The sequence below is a fragment of the Gorilla gorilla genome, chromosome 11 (genome assembly GCF_029281585.2).
Source record: "Gorilla gorilla gorilla isolate KB3781 chromosome 11, NHGRI_mGorGor1-v2.1_pri, whole genome shotgun sequence".
Taxonomy (NCBI): domain Eukaryota; kingdom Metazoa; phylum Chordata; class Mammalia; order Primates; family Hominidae; genus Gorilla; species Gorilla gorilla.
The window spans coordinates 35,312,273-35,328,296 of record NC_073235.2 but is presented as its reverse complement, the minus strand read 5'-3'; the positions used below and the strand labels follow the sequence as shown (position 1 = coordinate 35,328,296).

General features: G+C 39.4%; 1 protein-coding gene across 7 annotated transcripts in view; it reads left to right on the top strand.

Moving 5' to 3' along the window:
• NCKAP5 (NCK associated protein 5) overlaps positions 1-16,024 on the top strand; it is a 990,571-nt gene that overhangs the window by 888,201 nt on the left and 86,346 nt on the right. The gene's annotated exons all lie outside the window — the stretch shown is intronic.

Below are 16,024 nucleotides of genomic sequence, written 5' to 3'. Positions count from 1 at the left end.
TCAACTCTCTTTTTACATCATTTCTGTTAAAACTCAGAATATAGATAGTCCTGTCTCTGAAATAAGTTCAGCTTGTCAGCCACGTCTTAAAATTGTGCATAACCTTGAAGGAACTCAAGTTCCCAGCACGCAGGAACTTTGCTGACCTCTTTACAGCAGCTGGGAGGTAACCAGTGATGGAGGAGTTGCCTGTGACTACATTCCTTGTCAAGAGATAGAAGAAGTGGCACCTTCAGCTCCTCCAGGCCACCCTGGACACTTGAAGAAGTGGTTGTTCCTCAGGCTCTAAATATAGCCATGAATGTGAGCGTGCTGATTATTTAGCTTGACACAAGACACTGAGGCATCATGGAATCATTTCCGCAAGTCACATTTGGGTGTAGGAGACAGTACTGAATACCATGCTCCAGTATGTGACGGCCCCACAGATCCCCAGTGTCTAGTATAATCAGTATCCATTTCTCCTCTCCTTTCACTGGGAGCATCTTTAGCTGCCTACTCTCAGTCTCCCACTACTCGGCTCCATGTTGGCACACTTTGTGGCTGATTTTCTAGCATACTCAGCGGTCTTGTGCAAATGATAATTTATAGTTTGTCTGAGAGAGTTGTTGTACCCCCGTGGCTTAATGAGACTGGCATGCCATTATTATTCTTTTCATTCGTAATTGGGAACACAAAAGTCTTAACAAACAGCTGAAAGAGTGTAGTCTGAATAAGATTATTATTCCAAAAGGACATCCTTTATTATAGTTGTCAATGTAAAATGCTTAAATTGGTATCAGTTCTGCCTAGTTAGCTAATATTCGAGTTAAATATTGTTTAACAGCCTTCAAACATGACATTGTGCAAAGCCCTGCTGAGTCATCATTTTTCTATAACGAGGTGTTCTTGGGCCTGTGAAATAATATATATAAAGTTACAAGCTGAATTTTTTCTAAGAGAACTACAGGAATCTCTTCAAATATTTTTTAGTAGGTAGCAGTTCTTTGTATCTGTGCTGCTTGATGCCATAGCCACCAGCCACATGTTGGCTGTTTCAATTTAAATTAATGAAGCAAGATAAAATTAAAAATTTACTTCCTCGATAACAGTAGCCACATTTTGAATTTTCAGTGGCCCTGTCTTCTGTACAGTCATGGGTTGCTTGGTGACAGGAATATGTCCTGAGAAATGTGTCATTCGGCAATTTCAACGTTGTGCAAGTATCAAAGAGTGTACTTACACAAACCTAGATGGTATAGCCTACTACATACCTAGGCTATATGATATAGCCTGTTGGTCCTAGGCTACGAGCCTGTACAGCATGTTACTGTACTGAATATTGCAGGCAATTAAAACACAATGGTAAGTATTTGTCTATCTACCCAGAGCTAAACATAGAAAAGGCAAGATTAAAAAAAAATACGAGTATCGGCCTGGTGCAGTGGCTCACACCTGTAATCCCAGCACTTTGGGAGGCCAAGGCAGGTGGATCACGAGGTCAGGAGATTGAGACCATTCTGGCTAACACGGTGAAACCCTGTCTCTCCTAAAAATACAAAAAAAAAAAAAAAAAAAAAAATTAGCCGGGCATGGTGGTGGGTGCCTGTAGTCCCAGCTACTCAGGAGGCTGAGGCAGGAGAATGGTGTGAACCCATAAGGCGGAGCTTGCAGTGAGCCGAGATCATGCCAATGCACTCTAGCCTGGGTGACAGAGTGAGACTATGTCTCAAAAAAAAAAAAAAAAAATTAGCATCAAAGATAAACAACAATATACCTGTATAGGGCACTTATAGAACTGGAGGTTGCTCTGGGTGGGTCAGTTAGTGAGTGGTGAGTGAATGGAGGGCCCAGGACATCACCTTGCACTACTGTAGAATTCATGAACACCATAAACACTGTATACTTAGGCTACACTAAATTTATTGGAAAAAATTTCTTCAATAATAAATTAACTTTAGCTTACTGTCACTTTTTTACTTTATAAACTTTTCAATTATTTTTTAACATTTTGACTTTGTGATAATACTTAGCTTAAAACAAACACATTGTACAGCTGCACAAAAATATAATTTTTATATCCTTATTCTGTAAGATTTTTCTATTAAAAATTTTTTTTCCCATTTTAAATTTTTTGTTAAAAACGAAGACACAAACACACATATTAGCTAGGCCTCCGCAGGGTCAGAATCATCAATATCACTGTCTTCCACTTCCACATCTTCTCCCACTGGAAGATCTTCAGAAGCAATAACACACCTAGGACTGTCATTTCCTGTGATAACAGTGTCTTCTTCTGGATACCTCCTGAAGAATTTCCCTGAGGCTGTTAACTTTTTTTTAATAAATGGAAGGGGTACAGTCTAAAATAACAGTAAAAAGTATAGTATAGTAGTACATACATAAACTAGTAATAGTCGCTTATTATCATTATCAAATATTCTGTACTATACATCATTATATGTGCTAGATTTTTCTATGACTGGAAGCACATAGCTTTTTATACGCCAGCATCACCACAACACGTGAGTAATAGGTTACGCTATGACATTACAATGGTTTAACTACGACGTCACTAGGCAATAGGAATTTTTCAGCTTCATTATAATCTTAAGGGATCACCATTGTGTATTCAGTTCGTCGTTGGCCAACACTTCATTTTGTTGTACATGACTGTATGTTCTATATCGTAAATAGATCACATATATTCCTTCATCACACAAACATATGTGTTCTTTATGAATGTTTCCCTCATCAGTGTTCTGCTGGATAGTGCAGCATTAGATTACTCTAATGGAAGTACATTTGAACCATGTTTTTGATAGATAATTGACTTGGTGTTCAGATCATTGCAGATGTATCTCTTCAAAGTGGTGGAGAACCATATGAATAAGCTACTGCTGGCCACAAGTAAATGACAACAAAAAAGCCTGACAAGCCATTACATAAATGATAAAGTTATTATTTATGTTATAATATTATTATATATAGTATATATACCATATATTATATATATACTATATACTATATTATTATATATAGTATAATATATATACAATTCATAATATATAATATATACAATATATACTATATTATATATTGTATTTATATTAGTTATTAATAAAATCATCTTATAGAATTAAAAGACTGGAGGAAGGCAAACATGAAAGAGATGTGTAGCAGATCAACAATGTCATCAAAAGCCCTTTATATACAGGTACGTTTTTCGGCCACATATTTGTATTGTAACAAGAACTCAGGCAAAGTTTTATCCATAGTTAAGAAGAACTATTGGGATCTATAAGTTTGGGGCACTCAATACTGGCTTGAGCAAATTTGGGTTGGAGAAGAAAGGACAGGATCAAGCCTACTTCAGTGAACTGCACAAGAATCATTGGCAGGGGCAAAAAGGTTGTTTGGTGGTAGAACCCTACTTTTGAAAAGTAGCCTGCATTAAGGCTAAGAATTGAGACAAAGCTATGTTAAGCCAAATAGAGGAGCCAATATTGGCTCATTGTATCTATTAACTTGGCCGTGATTACCATGCTAGCTTTTTGTCCTCATGCTTGTGGCCTCTGGTTGCAAATTGACTCCCAGCACTCTAGTCATTTACCTTTAAGACAAAAGTATAAGGAAGGCTAAAAACGTCACTAGAGTTCCCCCATAGACTACATCTTATGGAACATTGATGAGAAATGAATCATATAGCCAATCCTAGCTGCAAAGGATGCTGGGAAAGTTAGCATGTTGCTTTCCAGCCTCCATTGCATGAAGTAGCTGGGAAAAGAGGACTGAGCATGTCTCCCAGGCTAGCCAGTCAATAGGTTCTCCACAGACCTTCTAAAAAGTCCCTCCATTTTAAGACTGAATGAGACTCAACAAAGTCAAATGGCTGTTTATCTTAATTCCACAAGAATGGCTGAGAATATATATATTTTGCACCCTGATAATACCATTGTTCTTCATGTTGTCTAACCTAAGTGTTGTCACATATTCTTGCAATATTTTATAACCATAATATGTTTCCAATAACAGCAACTGTGCAAATATAAATGTGTTGTTCTTCTAACCAATATTAACTAATGTCTTTGACAGAGAACAATCAAGAAAGTTGTGAATCTGAATGTTTGCATTTCTGTGGTTAAGGGTAATCATGTTAGTTTAATCAAAATGTTATGAGTTGATTACCAGAGAAGACATTGTTAACTTGGCCCGGCATAGTGGCTGATCTCTGTAATCCCAGCACTTTGGGTGGCTGAGGCAGCAGAATTGCTTGAACCCAGGAGTTCAAGACCAGCCTGAGCAACATAGTGAGATCCCATCTCCATTAACAATTTTTTAAAAATTAGTCAGGCATGGTGGCATGTGTCTATAGTCCCAGCTACTCGGGATGCTGAGGCAGTAGAATTGCTTGAGCTTGGGAGGTCCAGGGTGCAGTAAGCCATGATCACACCACTGCACTCCAGCCCAGGCGACAGAGCAAGACCCTGCCTCATAAAAAAAAAAAAAAAAAAAAGGCCAGGTGTGGTGGCTCACACCTGTAATCCCAGCACTTTGGGAGGCTGAGGCAGGCAGATCATGAGGTCAGGAGATCCAGACCATCCTGGCTAACACAGTGAAACCCCGTCTCTACTAAAAATACAAAAAATTAGCCGGGCGTGGTGGCAGGTGCCTGTAGTCCCAGCTACTCGGTAGGCTGAGGCAGGAGAATGGCGTGAACCTGGGAGGCGGAGCTTGCGGTGAGCCGAGATCAAGCCACTGCACTCCAGGCTGGGTGACAGAGCGAGACTCCATCTCAAAAAAAAAAAAAAAAAAAGATATTATTAACTAAACCTGCTCTATATTGAAATTCAAGATTCATGCTTAAGTAAAATAAAGCAACTGCATTTTTTTCTTTAAAGTTGCCCCCATAAATGTCAGACTAAACAAAGCAAATGGCTAGCCTAGCCTAATAGAAGTATTAACACCAATGATCACAAATGCTGTATTTCTAATTATTCTTTCCTGCTATCTAACTATAATGCATTTACCCTATGTATTGTACTAATTGTCTACTAGAGTTAACAATTAGTAGGAATTCAAATACCATTCATTGTCTTGTACTGGAAACATCAGCCAGTGATAATAAAAATTAATTCCCTAAGAGGAAACGGGATTTGTAAAATCTTATAAAGAGGAGAAAATGTCCTTCGAGGAATTTGGGGAAGAATATTATTGAAGCAGAACCCAATAGGATTCACACAAAAATTGAATCCTATTAGGATTGTGTGGTAGGTGTTCATGAAGTGAAAGATACAAGTTATTTACCACCAACTTAAAAGAGTTGAAAAGAACGATCTTCCCAGTAGTATAAAGGGCATAGGCCACAGTGCCCCCTGGTTCAGTGAGATCTAATTACCCTCCCCCATTGTGTGGGTGTACTCCTAGTCTCTTCTGCAGGAGCCAGAAGTGTTCCTACTGCCAGACTGTAACATGACAGAGCACATGGTCTAACCCTGATGCTCTAACTTTCCTTGGATAGCTCTGAGAAGTTGCCTGTGAGGTGCTCTTCTCCCTACTTGAGAAACTGATACTGCCTCCAAAGCATCCTGCAATCCCAATCTATTGTCCTTCCTCCATTCTTCCCCAGAGGGGGCTCTCCTGTCTGCAGCTAATGTATCATGCAGAGGGACAATAGGTGCTCAGTAAATACCTTTGAGTAACTTAACACCATAAACCAGTATATTTCCATTTTTCCAGGGTGTTTCATTTCTTTATTCCTTATCCTCTCCTAGACTTTAGCTAGCTAATGTGGTAAACCAACTCACATCTGTGTAGTTACAGATTATACAGGTGCCTTTTTCGGCCACATATTTGTATTGTAACAAGAACTCAGGCAAAGTTTTATTCATAGTTAAGAAAAACTCAGGCCAGGCACGGTGGCTCACGCCTGTAATCCCAGCACTTTAGGAGGCCGAGGCGGGTGGATAACCTGAGGTCAGGAGTTCGAGACCAACCTGACCAACAGGGAGAAACCCCATCTCTGCTAAAAATACAAAATTAGCCAGGCGTGGTGGTGCATGCCTGTAATTCCAGGTACTCTGGAGGCTGAGGCAGGAGAGTCACTTGAATCTGGGAGGCAGAGGTTGCGGTGAGCCAAGATTGCACCATTGCACTCCAGCCTGGGCAACAAGAGCAAAGCTCTGTCTCAAAAAAGAAAAAAAAAAAAAGAAAAAAAGAAGAATAAGAACTCTTGGGATCTATAAGTTTGGGACACTTGGTACTGGTTTGAGCAAATTTGGGTTGCGGAAGAAAAGACAGGATCAAGCCTACTTCAGTGAACTGCACAAGAATCATTGCCAGGGAAAAAAGAGTTGTTTTGTGGTGGAAGCCTACTTTTGAAAAGTAGCCTGCATTAAGGCTAGGAATTGAGACAAAGCTATGTTAAGCCAAACAGAGGAGGTTTGGAGCATCATGTATAATGGCCATTCTGGTAACACAGACGTTGTTCTTATAAGCGTTTATCATCCAACCATAAAGTGTCTAATCCACAGTGGTAATGTGCCCATCTGCAGTTAGGTAGAGACAGAAAGAATAAAATAGTCATATGATGTACAGTTGTTATTATCAAGGAATCTCTACACCACATTCAAGAGAAAATCATAAGGAATGTAAACCATATGAGGCAGAAGGACAAGACAGGAGAGCCTGGCACTGCTCTATTAGCTTGGACCACCTCCCTCTGGGCTTTCATGTGTGACAGCAAGAAATTTCTATTCTTATTTAAACCATGGCACTTTAGAGTTTCTTCTAGTCCCATCTGAACCTTATTCTACTGGTAGTAACGGTTAGAAAAATCCAGTCGTGGATTTAAAAATCAGTGTGGTTTGGAGAATTCAGATGGTTGGATCCACATATGGATAACTACTGTTAGACATATTCTATTAGGGCTTTGATACAATGAAGTAGATCCCAGAGTTCCTTTCATTTTGATAAGCACCTAGATCTTGGGTCTTGTTCTTTATAGAAGTGAAGCACTTGATTCAAGAGCCTTTGAGATCTTCCCCTCTTTCCTGACCAAAGAAACAACCACAGCCATCAACATTCTGGTATTGGGCCAGGCATTCTCTCCTCTGCTGGGTGAAGTAGCTGTTCTATTTGCTGACTTTCATTTGAGACAGAATCTCACTGTTTCGCCAGGCTGGAGGGCAGTGAGGCGATCTCAGCTCACTGCAACCTCCAACACCCTGGTTCAAGCAATTCTCCTGCCTCAGCCTCCCGAGTAGCTGGGATTACAGACACGCACCACCGTGCCCAGCTAATTTTTATATTTTTAGTAGAGACGGGGTTTCACCGTGTTGGCTAGGATGGTTTTGATCTCCTTACCTCGTGATCCACCCGCTTTGGCCTCCCAAAGTGCTGGGATTACAGGCGTGAGCCACCGTGCCCAGCCTACATTCCTCACGATTTTCATTCCCGAAGTTACCTCATGGTCTAGGATGATTGTTGAAAAACCACCCCTTATGTCCACTTTCCAAAAAGCAGGAGGATGATGAAGGACATGGCTTATTGTTTTAAGAACACTTCCTAGCAGTTGCCCCATCCTTTCTGCTAACATCCCATTGGCCAGTGCTTGGTCACATAGGATAGGAAACATTATGTGAGGAAGGTAGCCATATGTCCAGCAAAAAATAGAGGTTCTCTTAACTCTGAAAGAAGGAGTTAATGGGTATTAGGGACATCTAGCATCTCAGCCTGCAGCCAGCCCCCTACCAAGGTTATCTCCTTCTAACTTCAGTTGATCTGTGCTAAAAGAACACATGAAAATTCTTACTATCATTTAAGAAATGCATAGGAAAGGCCGGGCACGGTGGCTCATGCCTGTAATCCCAGCACTTTGGGTGGCTGAGGCGGGCGGGTTACAAGGTCAAAAGATGGAGACCATCCTGGCCAACATGATGAAACCCCATCTCTACCAAAAATACAAAAATTAGCTGCATGTGGTGCCACGTGCCTGTAGTCACAGCTACTCGGGAGGCTGAGACAGGAGAATCACTTCAACCTGGGAGGCAGAGATTGCAGTAAGCCGAGATCGTGCCACTCACTGCATTCCAGCCTAGGGACAGAGCGAAACTCCGTCTCAAAAAAAAAAAAAAAAAAAAAGAAAAAAAAGAAATCCATAGGAAAACAAATTCGAAGAGTTGTTAGAAAAGATGTAATTGATTTCAGTGATTTATGCATAGTTCCTATTTTGCATAATTTGAACGATCACTGCTCTGTGTGCAGTTAACCTTGAGTAACTTTTTGAGAAAAGATGTTGAACTTGGATTAAGTTGCCACTACCATATGTATGAATAAATCCGTAATTGGTCACCAACAAACTACGTAGATGTTCAAATAAATATTTTGTGGAATACAATGCATCTAGAATTACCTTTTCCCTAAAATTAAATAGGACATTAGGTCTTCTAGTACTGTAGCTGCCAATCAATTAAAGTCCTGATAATTATCTGTCTCATTTCAAGAATATTACCAATTTCCTCACCAAGAAGATTTGAAGAAAGTTTAGAAATTTAATGTAGAAGAAATGGCATTCATATTTAAAATAAAAGTATATCTTACAAAGTTGACCAGATTGTCACAGCTTTTTGAGCGGAAGGCTGCTTAAGTCGAATGTCACATTTTGAATAGTGTGCTAACACATTTAGGCTTAATTGTAGGCAGGAAGAGCTATTGATAATCAAAACAAAATGTGGGTGGGAAGTGCAAATGTTCTCAATAACTTTGATAGATACTGTTTTATTGGCTACTATCAGACTGGCACCAAACTACTTAGATAATCATGCGTATGGTTGGATGGGGAATAGGATGGTGTGATTTTGTATGGTTCAGATCCTGTGGTAATACTTGCCAGGATAATTTTACTTCTGCATTTTCAGACATACAAAATAACATTTAAGAGGTACTGTAGATTAGTAGCTTGGGCAAGGAAATGTCCACTGTGGCTGCACTTGAGTTCACCCACTTGTAACTAACTATAAGTGATAAACTCAAAAGGGAGAGATTGCAACCAGCAAAGGCAACCTGAAATGTAAACTCTGTTTGTCATGAAGTTAGGCCCATGAAAACAGGACCATGTGATATCTTCTGACCAAGGACTGAAAATAATAATATTCATATTTATTCATTGACTACCTACTACACCCCAAGCCCTGTGCTTATAAAATTACATATCACCCTCCATGTTTTTCATTCCCTCCTGGCTGGTTCTCTGGTTTTACTGTCAGCTTGCTCCTTGTGAGTGCTTTCTTCTCACTAGTAGGGACAATCACCAAATAAAGCTTTGGTGGATGTTTCTGTATTTATGAGCATACTGAATCCTAGTCTATGACTCCTTTCCTCTGTTTTTTCACTAGAGAGAGAATTATGGACTTACAGTGTTAAAAGTATGGCTTTTTCACTCCTGTAAAATATTTTTTTCACTCCTGTAAAATGTTTACTCCTATAGATTGCACCAGGGAGCTAAATTCTATTTAGTTCCACAAGCCTATATTGAGCATTGTCTGCAAACTACGCCCTGTATCAGCTTCAGGGCATACAAAGAGGAATAAGACATAGTATCTGCCCTCTGTGAACTCCAGTCTAGCAAGGATGCAGAGAAGCAAATAGATAATTCAAATGCATTGTGATCACTGATAAGAGAAACGTGTGTTCTATATACATCTGATGGCACAGAGCAGAGTGCAGAGCCCCGCTTTAGTGGAACTGGGAGCATTGGCTTTTGTCTGTGGGAAAAAGGCAAGTGCAAGTGAGTAATACAGTGAAGTTTAAGAGCATTTGCCATTTAGTCCAATGTTTCCCAAACTTTCAGTACATCAGAATCACCTGGGAAGCCTCTAAAAATACTGATACCAAAATCACACCCCATATTAATTAAATGACAGTGTCTGGGGATGGAAGCCCAGCATTTGTAGTTATTGAAGATCCGCAGGTGATTCTGATGTGCAGCAGAGTGTCCTAAGGGATAGAATCTCATCAGAAAAGGAAAGATGTCCTTGAAGTCAAGAGAAACCACATGAGCAAAGGTCTAGAGATTGGAAGGCGCCTGGCACACTGGAGGGTAGGGGAGTCTGCAAAGACCAGTTTAGCTAGAGCACAGGAGGAGATGCAGTTACAGTTGGATTTGTAGGATGGGACCAGATGGTAGAGACCTTGAAAGCCAAGCTTAGATATTTGAACTTAGCCCTACAGACAATATATAGACTATGGAGATTTTCAAAACAAGACCTATGTGTTAAGACGTCACTTTTGATCACTATGATGCTCATATTTAGACTTTTACAGTAAAATACTTCTTCATTTTCTCTCACTTATCTTTAAGCCAACCAAACGCACCAGTCACCTTCCTCCTCATGAAACACTCTTCCCTGATCAATGGTGTGCTGTGATAAATAGAATCATGTATTCATATGAAAGGATAGACAACCAAGAATATTTAAGGATTGCCAAAGGACTCCCTACCAAAAAAAGCTCTCATACCAGCCTACCAGAATATGTCTGAATTTCCCACCCACTGGCGATTCCTTTGAGTGAAAGTCCCCAGTGGTTTGTTATGATACAGATGATCTCTGGAAAGGCACACAGTGAGCATCACTGGCTGATAGCAGCCGTGTGTTTCTCAGATTAGTACCCCCAGACCCTAAAAGAATGAGCCCTGGGGCTGGTACCTTTTCTTGCCATGGAACTGAGAAGTGCAAGAAGGAAGGATTTGACGTTTAAGAAAGAGAAGCGTAATGTGCTACAGATCGGGAAGCTGAGCTGCCAGGGCCAGAGGCAGACCTGCAGCCCTACGAGGTGGCGTGAATTAACCCAGGTACCTGAAGAGGAAAGGCCCCACTGAACAGGCAACAGTGAGACATATTAAGTAAGTTTTGCCCTTTCCCCACCCATTTCCAAGGCCTATTGCTCTAAAGTACAAAGTTGGGGAAACTGAACTAGCTATACAGAGACCCAATTTTGTGCAGTTCCTTCAACTTCCCAAAAGGCAGTTAAGTCACTTAAAGTAAGTATGAGCCTGTGTTTGTAACTTATGGCATAGTAAGGAGTAGATGAGGGTCAAAACAAAGTCAGATAGCAGTGTGCCTCAGCGCAAAAACCTGAAAGCTGTCCAATGTGACAGAAAATTATGAATAAAGTAAGACAATCATGTATATTACATTACTATCTACTCCTTATTAAGAGCTTTCTATATGCTGGGCACTGGCCTGGGTGTTTTATGTAAGTTGCCTTGTTTTGTCCTCACATCAGCCCTGCAAGTTAAGTGTGATGGTCGCTATTTGAAGATGAGGAAATGGATGTTCTCAAAGCTACTGCCTTGCTCAGCAGCGTGATGAGGATGGAGTGGAACCATCATCCAAACCAAGACTATACTCTGTAGCTGTGAAATAAAGTTAAATAACCCCCCAAGAATTCTAAATGATGACCAGATGTTCCTTGGATCACCTCTCAGGCACCAGAGTCCAAGGGTCCCTTTTGTAGATTGTTTGGCCAGGAGTTACAAACTCAAAAAAAGCTTCCAGGCCAATGAGTGGTGCAGGCTGGGCTTGACATGCACATGCATACATTACATGAGTGATGGGGATTTGAGGTATATAGAGAACATGACCTGTTCTAGGGAAGCAGCTCCAGTTGTCAGCATAGAAGAATGATAGCCCTATGTAGCAAGTCTTCCCATTTTTCACCAGAAGCCAAAATCCTAGATTTCTTATGTGACATATGATATATGTTTAAATGTGGGCTCAGTTCAAAAGAATGAATCTTCAGGGACTTTCTTTTATCTGGCAATATGCCAAATTAGAATTTCAAAATCCTCTCACAGAATGCCACATCTACTAAAGTATAGGATATAATATAAAATTCTACGTATTTTCTTAAATGTATGGCTGAGCTGCAGGCAAAGAATTCATCACAGGCTAGGAATAGCAAGAAAGCCGGAATCCATAGGAGCAAGAGAATGCCCTAGCCAGCATTTGCCCATGGGGCGTGCGCTAGTCTCTAGTGGCCTGGAGCTAGGGTGACCAGTGGTCCCAGTATGCTGGGACTTTCTTGGTTTCTACACCGGAAGTCTCATATCCTGGGAAACTCCTCAGACTTTGAAAACCATGTTCTTTAATGTTCCTCAAATCCCCACCATTCACCCTACCCAGAACCTGGTTTTAAGGAGCTAAATTGTTGACATAATGAAAGCCAAGGGCCTGACTAGGGTGAAATGTTAGATCAAAGACTCACAAGCCCCTCCCCGGCATAAAGCTGGACTCCAAAGGGCAGTAACTTCAAAGCTGACCTGTAGAGGAAGATTTTGGGAATAAATTCCTGACTCAGCCTTAACGCTGTCTTAACAATAGCTGGGGAAAAAAGAGGAGGAAAATGTTTCCTCTGAAGATTGTGAATCATTAGTTTGCACTCATGTGGCTCAGGGACCTAATTCACTCTTTCTGTGTCCCATAAATCCCCCAACTTCAAATTACAAAAGGCTCCCAGTTGTGTTTCTAATACTCCAGAGCAGAAACTGAAAGAGGGAACTGATGTAATAAGAATGGCAGAAGGTTAGTATTTTCTAAGATTTGGGCAATAGGTATATGAGAATATATTACACTGTTTGAGTACATTTGACATTTTCCATAATGAAAAGTTAAAAAACAATGCAGACTCAGGTTAACAGTACTCCTTGGAATCTGGCAGAACCCCTCTCAAATCCTCTCTCGAGGCACTCACTCTAAACTTTACTTACAAATGAAGTTCCAAGTAAAATTAACTCACAATAGAAAAGCAACGAAACCATGAGGGGGAAAAATGACTCATTAGTGAGAGTCAGAAAAAAACAATAATACACAGAATGAGTCCTGCAAAGACTGCAGAACTGAGAATTATCCAATATAGAATATAATACAGATTACCTAGTAAGGACTGACAATTAAAATGTCAGTGAACTTCTTTCTGAAAACAATGAAAACCAGAAAACATTAGAATTATATCTTCAGTGTGTTTGAAGATATAATTTGTATCTGAGACAAAATAATTATTGGCCTAGAAGTGAATACTCAGTGAAACTATGCTTCAAGAACAAAGACATTTTCCAAGGCTAGAAAAAAATAATAATAAATTTTCTACCAGTATATCCTCATTAAACCAACTTCTAGAGAGTTTACATCAGACAGGAGAAGAATGATCTCAGGAAGATCTGAAATGCAAGGAGAACTGTTAAGTAGAGAAAGTGGTAAACACTCTCTATATAACAATGAAAGTACATTACTAAATATGTCAAAGGAGAAATAAGTCCTGAGCAATAATAGAACTGGAAATGAGTGGGAAGAGGCAGTAAGCAAGTAACGTCCTTATATTGTTAAGGAAAATGATTAATATATTAGTTTGGTAAGTTATATTTGCATGTGAAAAATGCTAGGTTAACAAATTTAAGGGTAGAAATAAAATATAAAATTTCCCATCTAGTAGAAAAAGTAGGGGGAAAGTTAAATAGTAAGGAGGAGAAACACAAACCAAAAGAAAACATTAAAAAAAAGAAAAATATAGAAAAGCTGGACAACTAGAAAGCATAAAATAAAAGGTAGAAATCTGAACATAGAGGATTTGTAATAAATGTACATAGACTAAAATCTCTACTTAAAAGGCAAAGATTATCAAGCAGCTATATAGCTGTTTAGATATAATAAATCTAAACATCAACACAGGAAAATTGAAAGTAAAAGGACAGAAAAATAAATACCACACAATCTTAAAGAAAAGAAACCTGGTATAGCTGTATTAATAACAGAAAAAAATATATTTTAAACAAAGACTTTTTAAACTGTACTCATCTGTGAGTCATGAAATCGATTTGGGAGTTAAGTTTGGCATTTGCTTTTGTTTTGTTTTTATTTCTTTTTCCCAATGAAAATATTGGAGTGTCATACAAGTATTAAGGAAAAATATTGTGACATTTTGGTCACATTTATAAATAGGTACACATACAAAGGTGTACTGGTTTATGATATAAAAAATAATATATTACTGTGGATAGTAGTCTAAAAAGTTTGAAAGGCATGGCCCTAGAAAAACCCTTAACAAGTATATCAGGAAATACATAGCACAGTGATTGTGGTAACATTGTCATCATAGCAAAAATTAGAAAATAACCCAGATGTTCATTGACAGTAGAAAGGACAGACAGATTTTGAAATACCTATACTGTGGAATACTATACAGCAGTGAAAATTAATGAACTTCAGCTGCATGTACCATGATAGATTCATTTGAAAAGCAATGTTGATTGGAAAAAAAAAAAAGCCAATTGTAGCAGAACACTTACAGGATGATTCTATTTGTTTAGTGAGCAAAACTAAACAATATGGTAAGAAGGAACAAACAGCAAATTAATGAATAACATGAAATTAACAAGATAGTTACTTTATCAAGGGGTAGTGGTGATTGAAGGATGTAATCAGAGAGGAGCACATGAGTAATTTAAAAACATGGTTAAAGTTGTTAGGGTGGGTTATGCTGATGATTTAAATTTAATAATTTGATAATATGCATTCTTGTATTTGAAGTATATTTTGTAATTTTTTTAAGTTAAAAACAAAAACACCATCCGAAACAAAACACAACACATCTATGGGCCACATCAGCCTGCCTTTGGTTTGCTCTTCTGATCTGTGCCATTCATCCCCCATCCGAAACCTCTTCCTGTCTACCTTTGGAGCAGCTCTTTGGCATCACAAGAGAGATGCCAAGAGGAGAGAGAGAGGGAAAGAAAGGGACATGTCCCTAACACAACTATAAAGTTTCAGGTTATCATTCTGAAGCGTATCAGGTGTCAGAGGAGGAGCTAAAAACAGAGGTTGTGGGCAACCCTTGAATTCTCATCTTTTTGTCTTCCGTTCTCCCACAGATGATTCCGAGTTTACTAGACATTATAGATAGGTTGAACTGTCTGTGGTTTAGGTGCTGTGAAAACTAGCATTTCTTATGCCTGAAGGGAATAAAAAATCAGCGACTGAAAAGCAGCGGTGATTCATGTATTTATTTTTTTAAAAGGCTGGCAACAAATGACTTGTAGATTTACAAAAACCCTATAATCTAGCTTGGAAGTCACTGTCCCTATTGTAAGAACTCAGTCACAGGTACTTAATGAAAAACCGCATCCGTGAAAATGATCCACACACTCATTCCACCAGTGCGACCAAACCAAATAGGGTTCATTTGCCCCCACACAAAGGAAAGCCCAACATCACAGCACCAGTCTCTTGCAGAGAAAGGTTTACTGCAAAGCAACCGAATGAGGAGACAGGAGGCTAACTCAAATCTATCTCCCATGCCAGCCTAAAAGCAGCATACTGAGGGGAGAAATTTTGGGAGGAGGATTTCAGGATTGGCAAGTGATTTGGTGGAGGAAAGGGGGAAGTTTGTAAAATCCCTAGGGTGTATGCAGTTGTCTCTTCATGCCTCTTCATGAGTCACATGTGCAAATGTGGGGGAGTTGGTCTGAAACATATGGTGGAAATTCCAGCTATGATGTCAAAAGGTCACTCATCCAGCAAGCAAGTCTATTCTGTGCAGATTCTAGTCAGCTATATTGGTTCCAAACAGTTTCAGCCCGTTTTGCCATTTAGCAAGCCAAGGGGATTTCAACAAGCTGTTTCCTTATCTGCCATCCTGTAAAACAACATCAAGAATTCCTGTTAGTCACCAGTTTCTTTAATCCACAGTTTCACCTGGATTCCCAATGATATGTCCATTAAATCTGGCATGTTTGAGAAATACATTAGCTTGAGAGAGATGTAAAATGCTAGAATGATAAATCGGGTGAGGGCTGTGGCAAATTGTGGAGATGAAAATTGAGTTGTTTAATGAAATGTGTGACTGAGAAAAGTAGGTAGGAAAGGGATCTTGAGAACCGGGTGTTCTTGGCTTGAATGAATTCAAAGAGGATGTGCCAGAGAAAAAGAAAATGGGATATAGGGAAAGGAAAACTGTGTGTGTTTCCAGTTAATCTGTTACAAGGTAGAGC